We start from the raw sequence: 26,203 nt of genomic DNA on the forward strand, positions 1-26,203 counted from the left end.
TCATCTGATGAAGATAATCAAAGGTTAGTGCTGCATTTAGCTGTGGTTTTGGTTTATGTGACATATATGCTTGCTTGGAAAATGGCTGTGTGATTATTTGTGTCTATGTACTCTCCTAACATAATCTAATGTTTTGCTTTCGCTGTAAAGCCTTTTTGAAATCGGACAATGTGGTTAGATTAATGAGAGTCTTATCTTTTAAATGGTGTAAAATAGTTGATTGTTTGAGAAAATTTAATTGTGGTATTTTAGTTGGTTTTGTATTTCGCGCCGTGCGATGCCATTGGCTGTTGGCTAGGGGTTCCGCAGGCGGAACGGGGTTCCGCTAGCGGAACGTCTGTCCTCAACAGGTTAACACAGTGTCCAAAGATGGGCCAGAGGTATACAGAATGGTGTCGTCTGCGTAGAGGTGGATCAGAGCAATCACCAGCAGCAAGAGCGACATCATTGATGTATACGGAGAAGAGAGTTGGCCCGAGAATTGAACCCTGTGGTACCCCCATAGAGACTGCCAGAGGTCCGGACAACAGGCCCTCCGATTTGACACACTGAACTCTATCAGAGAAGTAGTTGGTGAACCAAGTGAGGCAATCATTTGAGAAACCAAGGCTGTTGAGTCTGCTGATAAGAATGTGGTGATTGACAGAGTCGAAAGCCTTGGCCAGGTCGATGAACACGGCTGCACAGTAATGTTTCTTATCGATGGCAGTTATGATATCGTTTAGGACCTTGAGTGTGGCTTGATGTGCACCGATGACCAGCTCTGAAACCAGATTGCATAGCAGAGAAGGTATGGTGGGATTCGAAATTGTCGGTAATCTGTTTGTTCACTTGGCTTTTGAAGACCTTAGAAAGGCAGGGTAGGATAGATATAGGTCTGTAGTAGTTTGGGTCTAGAGTGTCTCCCCCTTTGAAGAGGGGGATGACCGTGGCAGCTTTCCAATCTTTGGGAATCTCCGATGATACGAAAGAGAGGTTGAACAGGCTAGTAATAGGGGTTGCAACAATTTTGGCAGATCATTTTAGAAAGAGAGGGTCCAGATTGTCTAGCCCGGCTGATTTGAAGGGGTCCAGATTTTGCCGCTTTTTCAGAACATCAGCTATCTGGATTTGGGTGAAGGAGAAATGGGGGAGGCTTGGGCAAGTTGCTGTGGGGGGTGCAGGGCTGTTGATCGGGGTAGGGGTAGCCAGGTGGAAAGCATGGCCAGCCGTAGAAAAATTCTAATTGAAATTCTCAATTATAGTGGATTTATCGGTGGTGACAGTGTTTCCTTGCCTCAGTGCAGTGGGCAGCTGGGAGGAGGTGCTCTTATTCTCCATGGACTTTACAGTGTCCTAGAACATTTTTGAGTTTGTGCTACAGGATGCAAATTTCTGCTTGAAAAAGCTAGCCTTAGCTTTCCTAACTGCCTGTGTATATTTGTTCCTAACTTCCCTGAAAAGTTGCATATCATGGGGGCTATACGATGCTAATGCTGAATGCCACAGGATGTTTTTGTGTTGGTCAAGGGCAGTCAGGTCTGGAGAGAACCAAGTGCTATATCTGTTCCTGGTTCTAGATTTTTTGAATGGGGCATGCTTATTTAAGATGATGAGGAAGGCACATTTAAAGAATAACCAGGCATCCTCTACTGACGGGATGAGGTCAATATCCTTCCAGGATACCCGGAGGTTGATTAGAAAGGCCTGCTTGCTGAAGTGTTTTAGGGAGCGTTTGACAGTGATGAGGGGTGGTCATTTGACCGCAGACCCATTACGGATGCAGGCAATGAGGCAGTGATCGCTGAGATCTTGGTTGAAAACAGCAGAGGTGTATTGTTAGTTAGGATGATATCTATGAGGGTGCCCATGTTTACAGATTTGGGGTTGTACCTGGTGGGTTCATTGATAATTTGTGTGAGATTGAGGGCATCTAGCTTAGATTGTAGAATGGCCGGGGTGCTAAGCATGTCCAAGTTTAGGTCACCTAGCAGCACGAGCTCTGAAGATAAATGGGGGTGCAATCAATTCACATATGGAGTCCAGGGCACAGCTGGGGGCAGAGGGTGGTCTATAACAAGCAGCAACGGTGAGAGACTTGTTTCTGGAAAGGTGGATTTTTAAAAGTTGAAGCTCGAATTGTTTGGGCACAGACCTGGATAATAAGACAGAGCTCTGCAGGCTATCTCTGCAGTAGATTGCAACACCGCCCCCTTAGGCAGTTCTATCTTGTCAGAAGATGTTATAGTTAGGGATGGAAATTTCAAGGTTTTTGGTGGCCTTCCTAAGCCAGGATTCAGACACGTCTAGGACATCCGGGTTGGCAGAGTGTGCTAAAGCAGTGAATAAAACAAACTTAGGGAGGAGGCTTCTAATGTTAACATGCATGAAACCAAGGCATTTACAGTTACAGAAGTCAACAAATGAGAGCACCTGGGGAGTAGGAGTGGAGCTAGGCACTGCAGGGCCTGGGTTAACCTCTATATCACCAGAGGAACAGAGGAGAAGTAGGATAAGGGTACGGCTAAAGGCTATCAGAACTGGTCGTCTAGTCCATTTGGAACAGAGAGTAAAAGGAGCAGGTTTCTGGGCGCGATAGAATAGATTCAAGACTTAATGTACAGACAAAGGTATGGTAGGATGTGAGTACATTGGAGGTAAACCTAGGCATTGAGTAATGATGAGAGAGATATTGTCTCTAGAGACGGTTAAACCAGGTGATGTCACCGCATATGTGGGAGGTGGAGCTAAATGGTTGGTTAAGGCATATTAAGCAGGGCTAGAGGCTCTACTGTGAAATAAGACAATAATCACTAACCAGGACAGTAATGGACAAGGCATATTGATAGTAGGGCGAGGCATGCGAATCCGAGTTATCATAGGGGTCCAGTGAGTGGGTGGCTGGCTGGAGACACGGCGATTCAGACAGCTAGCAGGCCGCGGATAGTAAGCTAGCAGAAGGGCCTTAGAGGGACGTCGCAACGGAGGAAAGTCTGTTTTAGCCTCCGCGTGCGGTGACGTCGAAAGACCAGTCGTGATGGATTAGTAGGGTTCCGAGTAGCAGAGGGGTCCAAGTCCAATTGGCAAAATAGGTATAGTGGCCCAAGAAATTGGCCGATGGATCTAGATAGCTAGCGGGCAGCTGCTAGCAGGCTAGCAGATGGGTATTCAGGGGACGTCGCGGCGTAGGGGCCAGTTGAGTGCCCCCTCGAGCAGGTTACGATGGTAGTCCAGTCGTGAAGGATCGGCGGGGTTCCGTGCCCCGTACCGGCAGTAGAAGTGGTCCGGGTATTGTAGCCCAGGAGTGGCTGATGGGCCTCTTCAGCTAGCCGGGAGAATGGGCCTAGCATGGGCTAGCTCCAGGCTAATTGGTGCTTGTTTCAGGACAGACGTTAGCCAGGAGTAGTCACTCGGATTGCAGCTAGCTAGCTGCGATGATCCAGGTGAAAAGGTTCAGCGCTTGCGGTAGGAATCTGGGGATATGGAGAGAAAATAGGTCCGGTATGCTCTGGTTTGAGTCGCATTGAACAAACTGGCGAGAGCTTTCCGAGCTAAAGGTTAGCTGATGGCCGCTAGCAGTGGTTAGCTGACTACTAGCTAGTAGCTAGTAAGCTGGCTAGCTTCTATTGGGGGATTCCGGTTCCGAGGTAAATAAAAATACTTTAGAAAAACAGATCCACACCACATTGGGTGAGGCGGGTTGCAGGAGAGTATTTTGAAGTTGAGGTTTAGAAAAATATAAAAAAGATATGCGAAGAAAAAGGTATAAAAAGATATATACATGGGACACGACTGCTACGCCATCTTGGATATTGAATTGCACGTGCTGCATAGACCATGCAGACTGAACACAAGTGTCTCGTGGTTGAGGAACATCAAATTCGCTCCTTGAGTGACAGGGGGCGTGGCTAGGTCTGTGTGGAAAGTGGCACGGAGAGAAAGAGCGGAGAGAGATGATTCAAGCAAAAAATTGGCATTACACCTGGCGTATCACATTCAACAAACCAAAACATTCAAAAACCGGTATAGAAGGTAAAGTAAAAACCCAAACCAGTCCCTGCATCAATACCGGTATATAATAAAATACAGTATACCACCCAGCCCTAATAAAACGCAGGCGTCACGCAGACATTATGCAGGCGGTTGTATCAAGACATGTCAGTCAATGGTAGGTGACAGTAGCTAATTCGGCTCATTATTGGCTCTTTTCACCAGCAATAATTGAGCTTTAACCAATTCATACTGGCTTGACTACTTACTGACTTTATTGACCCCATGGAGACATTTTGTTGCAGTATCATGTACAGGTTTAAAGTGGTTTTTAAATACAGTAGAAAACAAATTGACAATACAACACTCAATACAGTTACATAGCAATAAAAAGAGACTAGCCTGCTGGCCCTACTGGATTGATAGGAACATTAGACCGAGCTGTTTAGGAGCGATATCACACCTGGCACAAATTTGTTCAAGTCCAGGTACAGGGGGTGTCTTGAGTCTAAAATAATTTTGTGAGCCTTGCTGAGGGCCCTGACCTTAAAGATCTCATCCAAGCCTGTCTGTTTGACTCCAAGTACCTTGCTTGCTGTGGTGATAATCCTTCTCAGCATATTTCTCTGGCTGACAGTGGCTTTGCCAAACCAACAAACAATACAAAAAGTTAAAATACTCTTAATGAAAGATTTGTAAAACAGAGTCAGTAAAGTACAGTCAACATTAAAAGATCCCAGCTTTTTGAGAAAATGCAGTCTCTGTTGACTCTTTTTGTAGACCAGGTCTGTACTCCACTGAAGCTTATTGTCCAAGAGGACACTAAGATATTTGTATTCCTCTACAATCTCTATGTTCTGACGTAGATGATACGTAGATATTGCAGAGGTAGGTGTTGTTCGCACCTATGCACATCTCTTTGGTCTTGCTGGTATTGAGGACCAAGTGTGATTCATCACACCACTCTACAAAGTAATTTAGGACCGGGCCACGGTGTTCCTCATCATACAACAGGCTGATCAAGGCAGTGTCATCAGCGAACTTAACTAGGTGTCTGTCAGGATCGGAACTGGTACAACTTTTAGTGTACAAGATGTACAGGAGAGGGGACAAAACACATCCCTGTGGGGAGCCTGTGTTGGTGGTGCGTATGTCCGACACGTGGGGACCCACCTTGACCCGCTGTGACCTGTGGCTCAGGAAGTCCAACAGCCACAAAACCAGCCCCCCATCTAAGGAGAAGTCCATTATGAGTCTCTGTGCTTTAATGTAAGGCTGGATTATGTTGAAGGCAGAAGAAAAGTCAACAAACAGAAACCTGACATGGGATTTAGCGGCCTCTAGATGTCTACAGACCATGTTGAGGAGCGTAAGAATGGCATCATCAACTCCTCTGCTGGGCTGATAGGCAAACTGAAACAGGTCGAGGAGCTTCTGGGTGGCGCTGAGAAAATGACTTTTCACAATTTTCATTACTAAGGATGTCAAGGCGACAGGCCAGTTGTCATTCAGCACAGAGGGATTAGATGCTTTAGTAATGGGTATAATTGTTGAGTTTTTCCACAATACTGGCACGTTTTGCTGGTCGAGCAAGGATTGTAAAATGTCTGTAAAAACACCGGCTAATTGTTCAGCACAGTGCTTCAACTCATGTCCACTTATTTTGTCTGGGCCTGGGCTTTGTCTGGGCCTCAGCCTGTTTACAAGTTATTCAGGTGATGTAATGCACACAATCTACCTGAAACATTCTGGGAATCAATCATTGTTAGTTGAACTATGTATACATACCCTAGTAGTATATACACAGAAAGTCTAACTCACACGTGTGCATTCAAATGCACACAGCCACACACACATTGTTTGTGTGTTTTGCAAGATAGGACTTTCCTTAGGATCTGTCCTTGGGATAGAGCTTTTATGTTTCCATTTGAGAGAAACAGCAGCAGTTATGCTAAACAAAGTTCAGGGCACAAGCTGTGCTGTGGGAGACTGTAAAATAGAGGGGAGATGTGAGAGAGAGACAGACAGTAGGGAGAGATGAGAAAGAGATAGACAGTAGGGAGAGATGAGAAAGAGATAGACAGTAGGGAGAGATGAGAAAGGGATAGACAGTAGGGAGAGATGAGAAAGAGATAGACAGTAGGGAGAGATGAGAAAGAGATAGACAGTAGGGAGAGATGAGAAAGAGATAGACAGTAGGGAGAGATGAGAAAGAGATAGACAGTAGGGAGAGATGAGAAAGAGATAGACAGTAGGGAGAGATGAGAAAGAGATAGACAGTAGGGAGAGATGAGAAAGAGATAGACAGTAGGGAGAGATGAGAAAGAGATAGACAGTAGGGAGAGATGAGAAAGAGACAGACAGTAGGGAGAGATGAGAAAGAGATAGACAGTAGGGAGAGATGAGAAAGAGATAGACAGTAGGGAGAGATGAGAAAGAGATAGACAGTAGGGAGATGTGAGAAAGAGATAGACAGTAGGGAGAGATGAGAAAGGGAAAGAGAACAGACTGAGAGAGTGAAAGAGAATGCCACCCTCCTATTCACTGTGGCTTTCACTGCCTCTCTTGTCAGCTACCAAAGCAGAACAGGCCTAAAACAGCACAGTGTGAGACCGCTGCGTCCTATAGGGAGCAGGGAGGAAACAACACTGTTTCCTTCTGATAGTGTTCAAACAGGGACCAGGCTTCCGCTGGGGAGATGACTTTCACTGTTATAAACACACAGACACACACACTGACAACTAACACATACTGTACATTTCTCTCATGCACATACACACACTCACAGGCACACGCACACAAACATTAATAAACAATGCTAAAGCATCAGGATTTCAGCAAACTTAGCATGTTTGTTTGCTAACATCTTGAGAAAATGGGTGAGAATATCTATTCTTCTGGTGCCTGGTGCCTGGTGCTAGCTGAGCAGAAAGGCTGAGAACACATTGTACCTATGTGAACATACCAGACAGACAAGCAATAGAGGTACTGCACTTAACACAAGGACCAGGGTGGGTATGGACAAATCCATTGCCACACACGCACGCGCAAACGCACACACGAGACATGTCGCTGGATTGGATAGCGGTTGTTTTACGTGCTCCTGATCAATTCTGCTATTTTGGGTGTTTTGTTTGCATTGATCGTAGCTATTTTTCTACATAATGTTTCCACCATCATTTCTTATGACCGAAAAGAGCTCCTGGACATTATAACAACGATCACTAACCTTGATTTGGATGAAGATTTCTACTTCAATGAGTCGGCGGTGCAGGACATACTGCTCACCCCGGACTAGGTTCTAATCCCCAAAACTCGGAGAAGAAAGAGGCGGCGTACAGTAAGTGAAGCCGAAGTGGGTGAAACTACGTTGACGGGGGAATAAACCACCTCTACCCTGCATTCTATTGACGTACATACAACCACTGGAGAATCAACTGGACACGCTCCGTTCGAGACTATCCTATCAACGGGACCTGAAGAACTGTAATATCCTATGTTTCTCGGAATCGTGGCTGAACAAGGACATGGATGATATACAGTGCCTTCAGGAAGTATTCACACCCCAAAAAAATTTATTCACATTTTGTTACAAAGTCGGATTGAAATGGATGTAATTGTCATTCTTTGCCAACGATCTACACAAAATGAACTGCAATGTCAAAGTGGGAGAAACAAAATCTAACATTTGTAAAAAAAAAAATGGCATGAAAAATAAAACACTAATATGTCTTGACCTTTGGCAGAAATTGCAGCTGTGAGTCTTTCTGGGTACGTCTCTAAGAGCTTTGCATGCCTGGATTGTACAATATTTGCACATTATTCTTAAAAAATTATTTAAGTTGGCTATTGATCATTGCTAGACAGACATTTTCAAGTCTTGCCATAGATTTTCAAGCCAACTAACTCCAGTGTATATTTGGCTTTGTGTTTTAGGTTATTGTCCTGCTGAAAGGTGAATTTGCCTCCCAGTGTCTGTTGGAAAGCAGACAGAACTAGGTTTTCCTCTAGGATTGTGCCTGTGCTTAGTTCTATTCCTTTTCTTTTAATTATAAAAAAACTCCCAAGTCCTTGCCGATGACAAGCATACCCATAACATGATGCAGCCACCACCATGCTTAAAAACATGATGGTTACACGTGGTCTGCGGTTTTGAGGTCGGAGGACGTACTACCAAATTCTCTAAAACAACGTTGGAGGCGGCTTATGGTAGAGAAATTAACATTACATTTTCTGGCAACAGCTCTGGTGGACAATCCTGTAGTCAGAATGGCAATTGCACACTCCCTCAAAACTTGAAACATCTGTGGCATTGCATTGTGTGACAAAACTGCACATTTTAGAGTCACCTTTTATTGTCCCCAGCACAAGGTGCACCTGTGTAATGATCATGCTGTTTAATCAGCCTCTTGATATGCCACACTTGTCAGGTGTATGGATTATCTTGGCAAAGGAGAAATGCTCACTAACAGGGATGTAAACAAATGTGTGCACAAATATGAGAGAAATAAGCTTTTTGTGCATATGAAACATTTCTGGGATCATTTATTTCAGACCATCAAAAATGTACAAAGAGAGTTTTCATCTATATTTTTCATAGCTGTTTATTTACCACCACAAACCGATGCTGGTTTAATGTAACCTTTATTTAACTAGGCAAGTCAGTTAAGAACAAATTCTTATTTACAACAACAACCTACCCTGGTCAAGCCCTAAACCGGACGACGCAGTGCCAATTGTGCGCCACCCTATGGGACTCCCAATCACGTCCGGTTATGATACAGCCTGGAATCGAACCAGGTCTCTAGTGACACCTCTAGCAATGAGTGCCTTAGGCCGCTCCGCCATTCATGAGCGCTAAGGCGGTGCATCCAGCGGCGGTGCTCCTAGTGGCCAGTGATTTTAATATACGGAAACTGAAATCCATCTTTGCTCATTTCTACCAGCATGTCACCTGTGGTCTGGAGTGTGAAGTCACAAGCTCTGCTGGTCGGCTGCTGCGTAACAACCTAGCGGTGCCAAAATCCCTGGTCTGACCCAGAAACCTATGTAAATTACGATCCCCAAAACGGTCAAACAAAAAACAATTTAATGGCTGTTTTAGCCTCTAAAATGTGTTCGATCCCCATGGTGAATTATTTAAAGTTCGCTACAAATTGAAATATTTAATTAAATACTGATCCATTCTGACGACTACATTTGTTGTCACACAGGACCACGTGCTGACACAGACCAATCACGAGCCGGCAGGCTACGATTAGGCAACAACACATCCGCCAGCTGACTCTCAACACGGGGGCCCCTCAGGGGTGCATGCTTAGTCCCCTCCTGTACTCCCTGTTCACCCACGACTATGTGGCCCCGCACAACTCCAACACTATCATTAAGTTTGCTGATGACACTGACGGCGATGACACAGCCTATAGGGAGGAGGTTAGAGACCTGGCAGTGTGGTGCAACAACCTCTCCCTCAACGTCAGCAAGACAAAAGAGCTGATTGTGGACTACAGGAAATGGAGGGCCCCATTCACATCGGTAGGGTTGTAGTGGAGCAGGTAGAGAGCTTCCTCAGCGTCCACATCACTAAGGATCTATCATGGTCCACACACACCAACACAGTCGTAAAGAGGGCACAACAACACCTCTTCCCCCTCAAGAGGCTGAAAAGATTTGGCATGGGCCTTCTGATCCTCGAAAAGTCCTACAGCTGCACCATTGAGAGCACCTTGAACGGCTGCATCCCTGCTTGGTATGACAACTGCTTGGCATCCTACCGCAAGGCGCCACAGACGGAAGTGTGTACATCAGTACATCACTGGGGCCAAGCTCCGTGCCATCCAGGACCTTTATACCAGGCGGTGTCAGAGGAAGGCTCAAAAAATGTTCAAAGACCCCAACCACCCAAGTCATAGAAATAATCTCTGCTACCGCACAGCATGCGGTACCGATGCACCAAGTCTGGAACCAACAGGACTCTGAACAGCTTCTACCCAGTCGGACGTCTGTTTTGTCTTGTCCCGTCCCGTGTATATATATTTTTCTTCGTAAATATTTCGTATATATTTTTTATGTTTTTGATCTCAATTTCCATCTACGGACTGAACATACTCTCCTGCAACCCGCCCCACCCAATGTGGTACAGATCTGTTATTTTTTTATACTATAGAACCAGAACCCCATCAGCAGCTAGCCAGCTAACTAGCTAGTAGTCGGTTAGCCACTGCTAGCGGTCATCACCGTTAACTCGGACATCAGCCAGCCTCAGCCCGGTCAATTCCTGCAAGTCTGCGCAGCGCGATATCAACCCAGAGCATATCGGACTGCTTTTTCTCTACCACATCTCCGGATTCCTACCGCAAGCTCTTTTTTTATTATTATTATTTTACCTTTATTTAACTAGGCAAGTCAGTTAAGAAAAAATTCTCATTTACAATGATGGCCTAGTGGGTTAACTGCCTTGTTCGGGGGAAGAAAAACAGAATTTTACCTTGTCAGCTCAGGGATTCAATCTAGCAACCTTCAAGTTACTAGTCCAACGCTCTAACCACTAGGCTACCTGCCGTCTGAACCTCTACACCGGATCATCGCAGCTAGCTAGCTGCTATCCGAGTGGCTACTCCTGGCTAACGTCTCTGTCCCGAAGCAAGCACCAGTTAGCCTGGAGCTAGCCTGGAGCTAGGCCCATCTCCCGGCCAGCCGAAGATGTCCATCAGCCAATTCTTGGGCTACAATACCTCTTTTGCCAATTGGCCTGGACCCTTCACTGCCGACCCGGAGCCCTGCCGAACCATCACGACTGGTCTGCCGACGTAACCGTCCGAGGGGGTTTCAACAGGCTCTTCCGTTGCGACGTCCCCCGGATGCCCATCTGCTAGCCTGCTAGCCCCGGCCCTATGACCACTCAGCTACACATGCCTCTCCCTAATGTCAATATGCCTTGTCTATTGCTGTTTTGGTTAGTGATTATTGTCTTATTCCACTGTAGAGCCTCCAGCCCTGCTCAATGTGCCTTAGCTAGCCCTTTTGTTCCACCCCCACACATGCGGTGACCTCACCTGGCTTAAATCGTGCCTCGGGAGACAAAACCTCTCTCATCGTCCCTCAATGCCTAGGTTTACCTCCAATGTACTCACATCCTACCATACCCTTGTCTGTACATTATGCCTTGAATCTATTCTTCTGCGCCCAGAAATCTGCTCCTTTTACTCTCTGTTCCAAACACACTAGACGACCAGTTGTTATAGCCTTTAGCCATACCCTTATCCTACTCCTCCTCTTTTCCTCTGGTGATGTAGAGGTTAACCCAGGCACTGCAGCCCCCAGCACCAATCCCATTCCCCAGGCACTCTCATTTGTTGACTTCTGTAACCGTAAAAGCCTTGGTTTCATGCATGTTAACATTAGAAGCCTCCTCACTAAGTTTGTTTTATTCACTGCTTTAGCACAGTCCGCCAACCCGGCATGTCCTAGCTGTGTCTGAATCCTGGCTTAGGAAGGCCACTAAAAATCCTGAAATTTCCATCCCAAACTATAACATTTTCCGACAAGATAGAACTGCCAAAGGGGGCGGTGTTGCAATCTACTGCAGAGATAGCCTGCAGAGTTCTGTCATACTATCCAGGTCTGTGCCCAAACAATTCGAGCTTCTACTTTTAAAAATCCACCTTTCCAGAAACAAGTCTCTCACAGTTGCCACTTGTTATAGACCCCCTTCAGCCCGCAGCTGTGCACTGGACACCATATGTGAATTGATTGCACAACCATCTATCGTCAGAGTTCGTACTGTTAGGTGACCTAAACTGGGACATGCTTAACACCTACAAGGGCGGCGCACAATTGGCCCAGCGTCGTCCGGGTTTGGCCATGGTAGGCCGTCATTGTAATTACGAATTTGTTCTTAACTGACTTGCCTAGTTAAATAGAGGTTAAATAAAATATATAAAATAAAATAAATAAATAACAATTCTGTCTCTTATCAGAGGGGAGAGTAGAGGGTGAGAAGATCGGGATGGAAGGAGGAAAAGGGTGGGAGGAGGGTATGGAGTGAGGATAGTGATGGGGATAGAGGAGGGAGGGGTTGATGGAGGAATGGAGTGGGGTTTTCTTATGTAGGATCTCATCTCACTTGTTCCCATCATGCAATATTCAAAATGGTGAGGTCACCGTGAGAATAGGGGAGCAGAGAGACTTGAGAGAGCACTCTCTCTTGTGAATTCTTAATTCAGTCATTATCACACTGAGAATTCAATTCCACACTCATTTCCAGCATTTAAACTCTTATCGCATATTTAACTCCTCCATTTCTTATGTCTCTCCCTTTGTATGGAACAGCATGTTAATATTAATAGGAATTGAAATAGAATTGTAATTCTATTGGAGGAGAAGTACAGGGTTGAGTGAGTTGTGTCTGTAGTAGAGGTCAACCGATTATGATTTTTCAACGCCGATACCGATACCGGTTATTGGGGGGCCAAAAAAAAGCCGATACCAATTAATCGGACGATTTTTTATTTTTTTTGCAATAATGACAATTACATCAATACTGAATGAACACTTATTTTAACTTAATATAATACATCAGTATAATCAATTTAGCCTCAAATAAAAAATGAAACATGTTCGATTTGGTTTAAATAATGTAAAAACAAAGTGTTGGAGAAGAAAAGTGCAATATGTGCCATGTAAGAAAGCTAACGTTTAAATGCCTTGCTCAGAACATGGGAACATATGAAAGCTGGTGGTTCCTTTTAACATGAGTCTTCAATATTCCCAGGTAAGAAGTTTTAGGTTGTAGTTATTATAGGAATTATAGGACTATTTCTCTCTATACGATTTGTATTTCATATACCTTTGACTATTGGATGTTGTTATAGGCACTTTAGTATTGCCAGTGTAACAGTATAGCTTCCGTCCCTCTCCTTGCTCCTTCCTACCTGGGCTCAAACCAGGAACACATCGACAACAGCCACCCTCGAAGCAGCGTTACCCATGCAGAGCAAGGGGAACAACCACTCCCAAGTCTCAGAGCGAGTGACGTTTGAAACGCTATTAGCGCACACCCGCTAACTAGCTAGCCATTTCACATCGATTACACCAGCCTAATCTTGGGAGTTGACAGGCTTGAAGTCATAAACAGCGCAATGCATTGCGAAAGCTGCTGGCAAAACGCACTAAAGTGCTGTTTGAATGAATGCTTACGAGCCTGCTGGTGCCTACCACCGCTCAGTCAGACTGCTCTATCAAATCATAGACTTAATTATAATACAATAAACACACAGAAATACGAGCCTTAGGTCATTAATATGGTAAAATCCGGAAACTATCATCTCGAAAACAAAACGTTTTTTTCTTTCAGTGAAATACGGAACCGGTCCGTATTTTATCTAACGGGTGGCAACCATAAGTCTAAATATTCCTGTTACATTGCACAACCTTCAATGGTATGTCATAATTACGTAAAATTCTGGCAAATTAGTTCGCAACGAGCCAGGCAATGAACGCAAGAGCAGTGACACAATTTCATGTTAGCAGGCAATAGTAACTAAATACGCAGGTTTAAAAATATATACTTGTGTATTGATTTTAAAGAAAGGCATTGATGTTTATGATTAGGTACATTGGTGCAACGACAGTGCTTTTTTCGCAAATGGGCTTGTTAAATCATCACCCACTTGTCGAAGTAGGCTGTGATTCGATGAGAAATTAACAGGCACCACATCAATTACATGCAATGCAGGACACGTTAGATAAACTAGTAATATCATCAACCATGTGTAGTTAACTAGTGATTATGTTAAGATTTTATAAGATAAGTTTAATGCTAGCTAGCAACTTACCTTGGCTTCTTGCTGCCCTCGCGTAACAGGTAGTCAGCCTGCCATGCAGGCTCCTCGTGGAGTGCAATGTAAGGCAGGTGGTTAGAGCGTTGGACTAACCAGAAGGTTGCAAAAACTAATCCCCAAATCCCCCCTGAACAAGGCAGTTAACCCCCGTTCCTAGGCCGTCATTGAAAATAAGAATGTGTTCTTAATCTGACTTGCCTAGTTAAATAAAGGTAAATAAAGGTGTAAAAAAATAATAATAATAATTAAAAATTAAAAAATCGGCAAATCGGTGGCCAAAAATACCGATTACCGATTGTTATGAAAACGGCCCTAATTAATCGGCCATTCCGATTAATCGGTCGACCTCTAGTCTGTAGCTGCATACTTCTCCTGTGACCTGCCTGCTCTCTCCTCTCTGACCCAGGGGACACTGTCCCATCCTGCTCAGAATAAAGTATGGGGAGTTACAAGCAGTCACATGTACACACGTATGCATTGTCTCACACACACACACACACACACACATGCACGCTGGCTATATACACACACACTCTGTTAGTTCACTTTGACTTTTCTCTGCTATTCAATCACCCCATCTGTATTCTCCTCCATCCTTTCCTTCTCTCCCCCTCTCTCCTCTCCCCCTTGCTCTCTATCTTCCTGTCTGGTAGGCAGTCCTGTGATGAGTCAGACTTGGCCCGTGCTCCCTGGGGATGGCAAGGCAATAGAAAGACAAGGTGCAGGCCAGGAACCAGCGCTCTTGTTACAGTAACGAACAATAGCCTACAGAGTTATGAGAGATGGGGAGTGATCACACACTGCACTGTGAGATGCCACCAAACTTGCTACTCCCTAACAAAGGACAACACACACAGAACAAATGGGTAAACTTAAGACTTTGTCTCACAATCCTTTTACTCATCATCCCCTGTACTACAATCATTATCATCATGTCCCATTCATGGCCCAGTGCAGTCAAAAATGTGATTTTGTGTGTCGTATATATATTGTAATGAAACGGCAGGGAGCAGGTCTCGAATCCTCAACCTTCTAGTCCGAAATCCAGCGCGCTATCGACTGTGCCCCAAAAGCATGCTCGAGCGGCAGAGTCGATATCCACGCTTATAAACCCAGGGTCGTTACAATCTATATATTTCCACACTACAGGTTGGAATAATACTGTGAAATTGTGAAAATTGTGAAATGTCTGTTTTGGTGGGATGGAGTATTGGCTAGCCCGGTGACATCACCAGGCGGTAAATTAATTAATAGACCAATAAGAAAGAGAGTCCCAAGCCACTCTGCCAATAACAGATCGTTTTCAGTTTTCCCCTCCTCACTCAGACCACTCCCAGACAATGCTACCAAAATTCTTGCTTGAGAAATTGTTCTTGGCTAAGAAGCGATTTTTGTGTCTTTTCGATAATTTTAATTGAAAAGAATCACAGTAAGGTACTTAACTGTTAACCATAAATGTTATAATATTGCAATGAAAACGGCCGCATTGGACCTTTAATGAACCTTTAATGAATCCTTACCAAACAGTTACACAAATATATATCATTAACATTAACATATATTTTAATGTATTTTAAAGCATTGTGAAAGTTTTGTATGACAGCGGTATTGGAGAGGATGGATCATATGTGAGTCGGTATAATTTTATGTCAAAGCTGCCAGCGCATATATCTAGTTATCAAAGTACAAATTATGATAATTCTAATGTCCCCATGGACATTAATACCAGCAGTAGGCTATTCGCAGTCCCGAGTTCGCAGTCCCGAGTTCGTAAAATACACATCTACTGACTAGCCTACGTGTCTGATGAAATGCACAAACATAGACTTGTCGTTCACATCTGGCACCGCAGTCTGACAATAACATTATAGCCAAAGGAGATAATTCAAAAATTGCTATGACTGAGAATATAGTTAGCTTAAAGACAAAAATAAATACTTACCATAGTTAGGAAAATGGGTTATCCTTGAGGCTAGTGAAGCGACCCACCACTGTAAACAGTAATGCACTTCTTTCTATACCAATAATACTAGCCTTCTTGATGTGTTAAAATCTTAATAACGCTATTACACAATATTTCCCCCTCGTCCTGTTGTGTTGACTGTGCCAGGTGCGTAGTTTTTGCGTGCCCCGATGTCTCCGCAAAGGACGAGACAACAGGGATGCTCGATGTGAGTGCGTCTCTCTCTGCAGTAGGCTAGCCTATTCGTGCATTCACCTCCGTCTGGTCGGCTCTGAGCGCTGGCCTGGGTTGGCCTGCTACTGACGTCAAAGCATTCCAGCTAACTCCGTCTTATTCGGCGGATGTTCTCTCCTATGGCGCGCTAGGGCTGAGGCAGGCGGAAAGGCCTAGAGGAAAATGTCTGTTCTGAAGTCGAGAAAGCAGAAAACTATTATGGACTATGCAATTGAACAGCCAGCGTGTCTATAATTAGGTAGGCGGAGGAGATGAAGAAACACAATGGGGAGAATACATTCTTCACATATTTATATATGGGTGAGGCATAGTGGTCTATAGTTTTCAACCACATCACAGTAAGTCACCTGTAGCGTTAGCTATGATTCATAACTCCTGATTCACAACTTCACAAGACAATGCTTTTTACAAATGTGAATTCTTTAGAATGCCTTTGGAGGGAAATAATGAAAACAGAAGGAAAATAGTAAAACACATTCTCTTTAGTCAGTATGGCCACAGAGTTCAACCGTGCTTATGTACAAAATACACCCCAAAAGCAGGCATTTATAAAAATGTAACTTGACGTGAGAATGTGTTGACCTCCCCGCAAACTTTAGACCATGCATACGCACATTTTCTAGTGCTTGAAAAATTGTATTGCAAGCTGGCAAGTAAGCATTTTGTGCAAATGGGGCATATGATGAAAAGCTTATTAATTTAAAAAAATACAAACGGGAAAACATATCAACAAGAATGCAACCATTTGCCATTAATGAGAAGAGCGAAAATCTGTGTTTTATTTTTAGAATGTAAAATAATTAGACATCGGAATCGTATCATTAGAAATAGGAATCTTTGTACTCTTTTATTTTCATAACCATTGCAGAATATATTCCTCCTCTTTTCTGGCGGTGATGGGTTCATATTCCCGAAGGAGCCATACAACAAATTACCATGCGCATCTCTCATTTAATTGGACCTAATAGCCTAGTAAATACACTGAACAAAAATATAAACGCAACGTGGAACAGGTAATTTTTTTTACAGTTCATATAGGGAAATCAGTCAATTTAAAAAAAAGTATTATGCCATTATCTATGGAGTTCACATGACTGGGAATACAGATATGCATCTGCTGGTCACAGATACCTTAAAAAAGGTAGCGGTGTGGATCAGAAAATGAGTCAGTATCTGGTGTGGCCACCATTTGCCTCATGCAGCGCAACACATCTCATTCGCATAGAGTTGATCAGGCTGTTCATTGTGGCCTGTGGAATTATGTCCCACTCCCCTTCAATGACTGTGTGAAGATGCTGGATATTGGCGGGAACTGGATCCAGAGCATCCAAAACATGCTCAAGGGGTGACATGTTGGGTGAGTGTGCAGGCAATGGAAGAACTGGGACATTTTCAGCTTCTAGGAATTGTGTACAGATCCTGTAACATGGGGCCGTGCATTATCATGCTGAAACGAGATGATGGTGGCGGATGAATGGCACGAGAATGGGCCTTAGGACCTTGTCACTGTATCTCTGCGCATTCAAATTGTCCGTGCCTGCCCATACCATAACCCCACCGCCACCATGGGGGTACCCTGTTCACAACATTGATATCAGCAAACCGCTCGCTCACACAACGCCATACACAGGGTCTGCGGTTGTGAGGCCAGTTGGACGTACTACCAAATTCTCTAAAACAACATTGGTGGCTTACGGTGGAGAAATTAACATTCAATTCTCTGGCAACAGGTTTGGTGGACATTCCTGCAGTCAGCATGCCAATTGCACGCTCCCTCAAAACATGAGACATCTGTGGCGTTATGTTGTGTGACAAAACTGCACATTTTAGTGTGGCCTTTTATTGTCCCCAGCATGATGTGCACCTGTGTAATGATCATGCTGTTTAATCAGCTTGTTGATATGCCACACCTGTCAGGTGGATGGATTATCTTGGCAAAGGATAAATGCTCACTAACAGGGATGTAAACACATTTGTACACAACATTTGATAGAAATACGCTTTTTGTGCATGTGGAAGATTTCAGGGATCTTTTATTTCAGCTCATGAAACATGAGACCAACACTTTTCATGTTGCGTTTATATTTTTGTTCAGTGTTAACTTATATGTTTTTCAAGTTTTGCCTCGTTCATGCGCCCACAGTTTTATGACAGGTCTGATTTATAATGGGAAACATTGGTATGTATGGCTCAGTTGGTAGAGCATGGTGTTTGCAACGCCAGGGTTGTGGGTTCGTTTCCCACGGGGGACCAGTACGAAAAGAAGAAAAAAAATTATGAAATGTATGCACTCACTACTGTAAGTCGCTCTGGACAAGAGCGTCTGCTAAATGACTAAAATGCATGCTCCAAGTTTATAAATCGTAATATTTTTGTACGTGCACAGACTTTTCGGAAATATTTTGTTTGAAATTTATGCAAATGACCCCCCAGGCCGGAGTTTGGGGGTCGTCACGAGTTACCACGGCCACAAAGTCATAACCCCCGCCTATTTCTACAATTTATCTTCTTCAAATGTGATTTTAAAACCTCGTAGATGTAAAGTCCCCTGTTTAGGGGACCTGCGTGGTTTTGGTACTGGTTTCAACCCACAATTTTGCTTATACATTGATCTGTGGACACCGTAGATCAAAGTGGCTTGCATTGAGCGATAGCCACAGTAGTATATTTTCTGAGTCTGTGTGATGTAGGATGTGAAATCTGAAATGACTTGAAGCTGGGATGTCCCTCCTACCATTTAATTAGCTCTTACGACTGTCCATCAATTCCTGGCTGAACCCTACATCACAGCCACTGACAAAGCACATGCCTGCAATCTTTACATTGTAGCACAGCAGTTAGCACATTCAGAAATAAATGTATAGCCATTAATCTAAAATAATTCATAGATTTTAAACAAAAAAACACTTTCTGTTTGTCATAGACTCCCAAGTGTAAGGCACTGGTCTAAGGGACTGCATCTCAGTGCTAGAGGCGTCACTACAGACCCTGGTTCGATCACAACCGGCCCTGATCATGAGTCCCATAGGGTGGCACACAATTGGCCCAGCATTGTCCAAGTTATTATGGGAGGGTTTGGCTGGGGTAGGCCGTCATTGTAAAATAAGAATTTGTTCATAACTGACTTGCGTAGTTAAATAACAAAAAAATAGCCGGACACGAGTAACATGAGATGAAAGAAGAGTTCAGGAAGCCAAGCTAGAGCTCTGTGAGACGTTCACAGTGATGGGGGCAGACGTTTTGATCAGAAAATATGCACATTTTCTCTAACACTAAACATACAAATATGTATTTTACAGTTATATGTAAGGTGAAATCTTATAGTTAGTCATTTTATAATTTGATTATACTATATTTAGATAGCATATAAGTCATTTCAAGCCTTATTCATACAGTGTTGTTGAATAGGAAATAAATCCTATACAGTATAATATTTCATATTTTCATATTTGTATCATGTTTTTACTGTGCACTTGAGCTTGTGTCCTCAAAAGTGACTACACCTCAGCAATTTATTACACTTTTTTACCATAAAGATGATATTTTAACCTTTCTTGGAGTATACAGCATTACTAGTTATTGTTTATGGCCATCTCATGATTACATTTTTTTAAATAAAGCAATTAAAACAATTACTTCTGGGGATTAAGTAGATTACATTTTCAATTACATGTAGGTACATTTAACTGCTACTGATATAGCCAATTTTGACTTTGTAGTTGTGGTAACTTGTGGAAACGGAGGTTTGGGGTTTAGAAGTCAATGAGATAAGTGAAAAATTATTCCTTAGTTGTTAACTTTCTCGAAATCTAAAGGCACAACCGAATTTCGAGCCAATGTCTTAAGTAGTTGAACATCTTATTACTCCAACCTCGTGAAACTGACACATTTTCATTTTAGTCAAAAGCAATTTTATATAGGGTGTCCAATCAAAAACGCATCTTTCTTTTTCTTCTTTTTCTTTGGTAGCATGGCATTCGCACATTTTGTTTGTGCATGCCACCACCTACTGTGCAGTAGTGTGTAGTCAATTACGTTACATTTCGTGATACAAAAATGTTAAAGGACAGGGGAAAATGAAAACATTGCAACACCAACTAACCCTACACCTATATACCACTATTTCATTAAAATAAAATCACCACCCATTCCACTACTTTGACCCTAACTGATTCTACACCAGGCCGACAGCCTGGGAGGACAGGACCCTTTCGTTCAACACACCTTGTAGCTCTTCTGCTGTTAAACCTCATATATACCCATTTCTTCTCTGCAGCTGCCACCACAACATTATTTTTATGTGATTTATTTTCCATTTCTGTGGTGCAGTTGATAACTATGGCAATGAATGCTAAGAAGCCAAACTTACTGAAGCATACATTTGTGTCACTCTGTATTGGCCTAGGCCTACTACTCACCCTTGACCCATCATCCGCTACTCTCTTCACTGCCTCAGCATATGGCACCTTCTGTTCTACTCTGACCCTGGCAACCTCAACCTGCCTTTCTTGCATTAGGCACTTCTGATCCCCAGCAACGTGGGCACCCCCACAATTGACACACAGTTTTTTCCACCCACACTACACATTCCTTTGTCCCATGCCCCCTGCACACTTCTCACATCTTGGAATCTCCCTCCTACACACTGCTGCAACATGACCATAAGCTTGGCATCTGAAACACCTTAGTGGGTTCGACACAAAAGCTCTCACTGGATAACTGACATAGCCTAACATTACTTTATCAGTTAAAGACTCAAAACTCAAAAGGACAGACAATGTCTTCTCTGTTTCACCATGCTCGCGACCTGGTCTGAGTCTCACCAAATGGTGGGGGGTCACACACACAGGGAATTTAACATTTCAGTTGCTTTACCTCAACACTTAATGACACTCCAGTAATCACTTCTTTCAAAGGTGCCCTGCTCCAGAGAACAAAGCAAGTCACAGGTATTGTCCCTAAACACATGACATGAAGCACCCACTCTCTCTGGACAGAAGAAACACAGAAAATCATCACAAATCCACCTTGAGCTAGCTTCACCGATTTAACAGTACCCAATTTCTTTTCTACCCAGCCTGAGACTACATATGGATCATTTTTTTGGGAAAAATACTATATTTCAGTTGACAGAGTGATGCTAAATGTATAAAATTGCTTCACATACCCCACTCTCCCCTACTGTAGCCTATGATAAATTACACAAGATTGTTCTCAGACACCTGTAACATATTTAATTGACTTATCATTAGAAGTACATTACTGTTGCACCACATAAGCTCAGCTGTAAATACCCAAGGAGGAGGACAGAAAGTCCTGTAAGCAAACGGAAGCAGATGTGCGCAGAAGCAAACAGTATATATGGGGAAACAGTACATATGGGGAAACAGTACATATGGGGAGTCCTTGAGTTCTATTGTGGAAAGAGAGAACATTTTCATCATTCCAGGTGCAGTGATCAGGATTCTGAGTACATTTGGCCCAGGGAGCAGAGCTTTGGGCCCAGCCAGGAAAGTTGCATCGTTAAAACACTCGTAAGCCTAAATTCCATCGCTATCAGGAAACCTGGCCATGGCCTCTGGAACTGGACCTGTGGCACAGCTTGTCCACCCTAACCAGTGGAATATGAACGACATCAGACCCCCCCCCCCACACACTCTTTTCTCTTTCTCTCCCTGTAGCAGTACACATACATCTCTGATGGGATAATGAGTGAATTACTGTTCTATTCTATATAGCTAGCCTACCATGGGTCCTGGTTGAAGGGCCCCCAACTGAGACTCACTGCAGGCCACTGACCCACTTTGATATGTGTAAATCCATCATCACCATTGGCAACAGTTTATTGACAAAACTAGGTACTGGGGCTATAATACAAAAGTTGCCAGATATTTTAATTGATTTAATCTGGGGAAAAGGAAAACTCTCAGTCCAATTATCTGCTGTCTATCACATGACCTGCAGACATGTCACAAGTTAAAAAACCAGAGCTTTCTAAATACAATGGCTAGCTACATACACAAGTGAAACAATTATAGCCATAGGCCAATCTTGATGTTATATTTCCTAATTTACTAGTCAGGGGGAACTTATTCAATTCCAAAAATAGTGTACATTTGTTTGCCTGCCATAAGGCCTACTACATTGTGTAACCGATGTGAAATGGCTAGTTAGTTAGCGGTGGTGCGCGCTAATAGCGTTTCAATCAGTGACGTCACTCGCTCTGAGACTTGAAGTGGTTGTTCCCCTTGCAATGCAAGGGCCGTGGTGCGATGGGTAACGATGCTTCGTGGGGTGTCAGTTGTTGATGTGTGCCCGGGTTGGTGTGAAGATAGGGACGGAACCTACACTGTTACAATTGCATCTGACTATCGCCTACTAGATAAGGAATAGCCTAAAGCAGACGTGTGGTACCATACTCCCATCTAGTGGAATAATGTTATCACTATAGGCTTCTTTTCTGTCTGACATTTGCGTTTATAAAATGTATAAGTGGTGGGTTTTTAGTGAGTGTAGGGTTAGATGCTAGAGTATTTGTTGATTTATTTTCCTTTTTTTCAAGCAAAGTATAAGGGAGTTATACTCCAGCCTAGTTGGTGGCGATAATGCAACATTTATTGGATGCCAAATGCTGTCAAACCTCATTGAAGAAGAAGACGATGACAGGCAGCTCTGTCTCCCAGGATGCGTGCTACCTACAAGACCAGAGCCAATCGCATCCAAGGAACAAGAGCCATTGAGCCACATTCAAACCGAGCCAGAAAGCTGAAGCCTAGAGGAAAAAATATAATATAGCTAGCATCTTTCAAAATCTAGGCAACTTTATATTGATATATCACTTATATTATATCAGACTGATTTGTTGTTGATGAGCAATCTTTTTGAGTTTGTTAGCCAGCTTGCTAGCAGGGCTGTTTAGCAAGCACACTTGGCTAGCTAGTCTTGTGAGTTTGCTAGCTAGTTAGCAAGTTATCTATGCTGGTTGTTAGCTTGCATTACTGATATGCGTATAATTAGAAGGGACACTTCATGCTTTGTGGATCATTATTTACATTTACAGAGCTCCATTCCTGACAGGCTGATCTGATTAGCTTTCAGCCTCAGAGCTTGATCCAGATTCAGTTGCAGCCTCTGAGGCTAATAAATCAGGATGCTGCCTTGTAGGCTGTTTTTAAAAAAATGCTCCTTGCAGGCATATTAGCGGTCAAAGTGCCTTATAGGCAAATGCATATAATCCATTGGGTGAGCTGATTTATGAGCCTCCAAGGCTCATAAATCAGGGTGCTACTTTGTAGGCTGTTTCATTCACAAATGTTTATCTATTAATATGAATGGGGTCAAGACTGCTACCTAACCGTAATTGTAGTCATTCTTTAATCAATGATTGGATGTACTACTTTGTGTACAAAAAAAAAAAAAAAAAATGCATGAAATTAAATGTATGCATTCACTACTGTAAGTCGCTCTGGATAAGAGCGTCTGCTAAATGACTAAAATGTAAAATGTTTCGCTAATGTTTTTGTGTTTGTCTTATATGTGTCTGATGGTTGATCGTGACATTAAAGAAATGAAGGCAATCAAATCTGTCTACCGACAGTCTGCAGTGTTATGTTGATGGTTCCATGTTGGCTATCATGAAACTATCTGATAGCCTTCTTTCAAAATTCATCATCACAATGATTCATTGAAATATTTACATATGAACATGTTTGCCATGCTAATTGCCAGGCTTATTGGTTTACATAGGACTACAGTGATTGCAATTAGGAAGCAATTGAAAAGGTAATTTAGTCAACAACAAAAAAGGTAAGCATAACAAGAAATAGTAAGAAAGGTCTCAGGCTGTACACTGTTGGCTAATAAGACAAGGCCACATGGTAAATATAAAGTTGTTTTCCTGTTGGTCTGAGAGTCTTTAAGTGCCTTCTGGCAAACTCCAAGCGGGCTGTCATGTGCCTTTTACTGACAGTGTGTGCCTTTCCAAATCATGTCCAATCAATTAAATTAACCACAGGTGGACTGCAATCAAGTTGTAGAAACATCTCAAGGATGATCTTGGTTGTTCCACTGGATATCTTAAGGTGAATGCACCAATTTGTAAGTCGCTCTGGATAAGAGCGTCTGCTAAATGACTTAAATGTAAATGTAAATGATCAATGGAAACAGGATGCACCTAAGCTCAATTTCGAGTCTCATTGCAAAGGGTCTGAATACTTATGTAAGGCTTATAATAATATGGATATAATGTTTGTCTATGCTGTTTTTTTCACCTTTCAATCTATAATGTCTGTAGATGCAGGGTATACACTTGAACAATTAAGTGCAGTTCATCACAAGTCCAATAAGCCTATGTGGTTCTTGTATAGTCTCTTTGTTCAAGTACGGATTAAATATTATTAGGCTATTATTAGCCTAATAGAGTGGTGAGTAAGAGCAGGTGATCCCTGCATTCCGCTCTGTGTGTGGTGAAGATGGAGTGTCCTTGAGTGAAGCAGTCAGGCAGCAACACGGCATAGACGAGTCTGTACACGTGAGCTCAGCCGTCTGGCACTGAGCAGGTGTGTCCTGTCTCACACACACACACACACACAGACACTTTATTTGAATCCACCAATTAAATGTACATTTAAAAAAGATTCAAACATGCATGGTCACTCAAGGGTTCAAAGAGCACCTCCTTTTCCAGCCAGGCTGTCCATGACAGCTGAAATAGAGCAATACCTAGCCAACTGCCTTGTCCTAGTCTTTGGTAGGCCTGCAATCTGGAGGCCATGCACTGCAAGCCTGTGTATGTGTCCAAGACTGTCAAATATCAGCGTCGCCAGCCTCCACCTACACCCGAGGCTGTCCAAGCGTGCAACGAGGGGCTGTTGTCGGCAAAGGCCTGCTCCATGTAGCCATCAAATGAGCAGCCCACTTCCAAAATGAGCACCTCCCTCTGGCGTCCCCCCACAACAACAACAACATCTGGTGTATTTGGCACACAGGAAAACACATCATTATCAACATCAAACCAGCTTCCTCTTACACATGAATGTTTATTGATGTGTGCTGTTGGTGACCAAGACTATTCCTAGAGCTGGCAGCCCAGCCAAACTGAGCAATCGGGGGAGAAGGGCCTTGGTCAGGGAGGTGACTAAGAACCCGTTGGTCACTCTGACAGAGCTCCAGAGTTCATCTGTAGAGATGGGAGAACCTTCCAGCAGGACAACTAGCTATGCAGCACTCCACCAATGAGGCCTTTATGGTAGAGTTGCCAGACGGAAACCACTCCTCAGTAAAAGGCAATATGACAGCCCGCTTGGAGTTTGCCAAAAGGCACCTATAAAGACTCTCAGACCATGAGAAACAAGATTCTCTGGTCTGACGAAACCAAGATTGAACTCTTTGGCCTGAATGCCAAGCGTCATGTCTGGAGGAAACCTGGCACCATCCCTACGGTGAAGCATGATGGTGGCAGCATCATGCTGTGGGGATGTTTTTCAGCGGCAGGGACTGGGAGACTAGTCAGGATCGAAGCAAAGATGAACGGAGCAAAGTACAGAGAGATCCTTGATGAAAACCTGCTCCAGAGCGCTCAGGACCTCAGACTGGGGCGAAGGTTCACCTTCCAACAGGACAACGGCCCAAAGCACACAGCCAAGACAACGCAGGAGTGGCTTCGGGACAAGTCTCTGAATGTCCTTGAATGGCCCAGCCATAGCCCGGACTTGATCGAACATCTCTGGAGAGACCAGAAAATAGCTGTGCGGCGACGCTCCCCATCCAAGCTGACAGAGCTTGAAAGGATCTGCAGAGAAGAATGGGAGAAACTCCCCAAATGCAAGTGTGCCAAGCTTGTTGCGTCATACCCAATCCTCCAATGTCAAATCAATCATATGTATTCATTTCTTTTCTGGAAGCCTGTTTCCCTCGAGCGTTCATATTTTTTTCAGTTATCAAAGATATCAAAATACTTCAACTTACATGCAAAATACCTGCTGTTAACTTTAAAATGATTGGAATGAATTATCCAAAGAGAGTGTAAAGATTGTAAAGAAAGTGTAAAGAAATCATTTTCTTAAGAACTAGATGACATGAGTACTGTAGTCAACGAGTAATGTTTTCTTTTGTGCAGATGAAGGGATCGCGACAAAGAAATCATTTTCTTAAGAACTAGATGACATGAGTACTGTAGTCAACGAGTAATGTTTTG

The 26,203-nt window shown here is 43.3% G+C and overlaps 1 protein-coding gene across 1 annotated transcript in view; it reads right to left on the bottom strand.

Annotated features, from left to right (window-relative positions):
* The window catches only part of LOC115151858 (SNF-related serine/threonine-protein kinase), a 52,329-nt gene extending 36,110 nt beyond the window's left edge, over positions 1–16,219 (bottom strand). The window contains exon 1 of the mRNA XM_029696162.1: positions 15,754–16,219. The gene's annotated coding sequence lies outside the window, so the exon portion shown is untranslated. The remainder of the gene's footprint in view (positions 1–15,753) is intronic.
* Positions 16,220–26,203: the final 9,984 nt, after the last annotated feature.

Source organism: Salmo trutta, chromosome 17 (assembly GCF_901001165.1).
Source record: "Salmo trutta chromosome 17, fSalTru1.1, whole genome shotgun sequence".
NCBI classification, from domain to species: Eukaryota; Metazoa; Chordata; class Actinopteri; order Salmoniformes; family Salmonidae; genus Salmo; species Salmo trutta.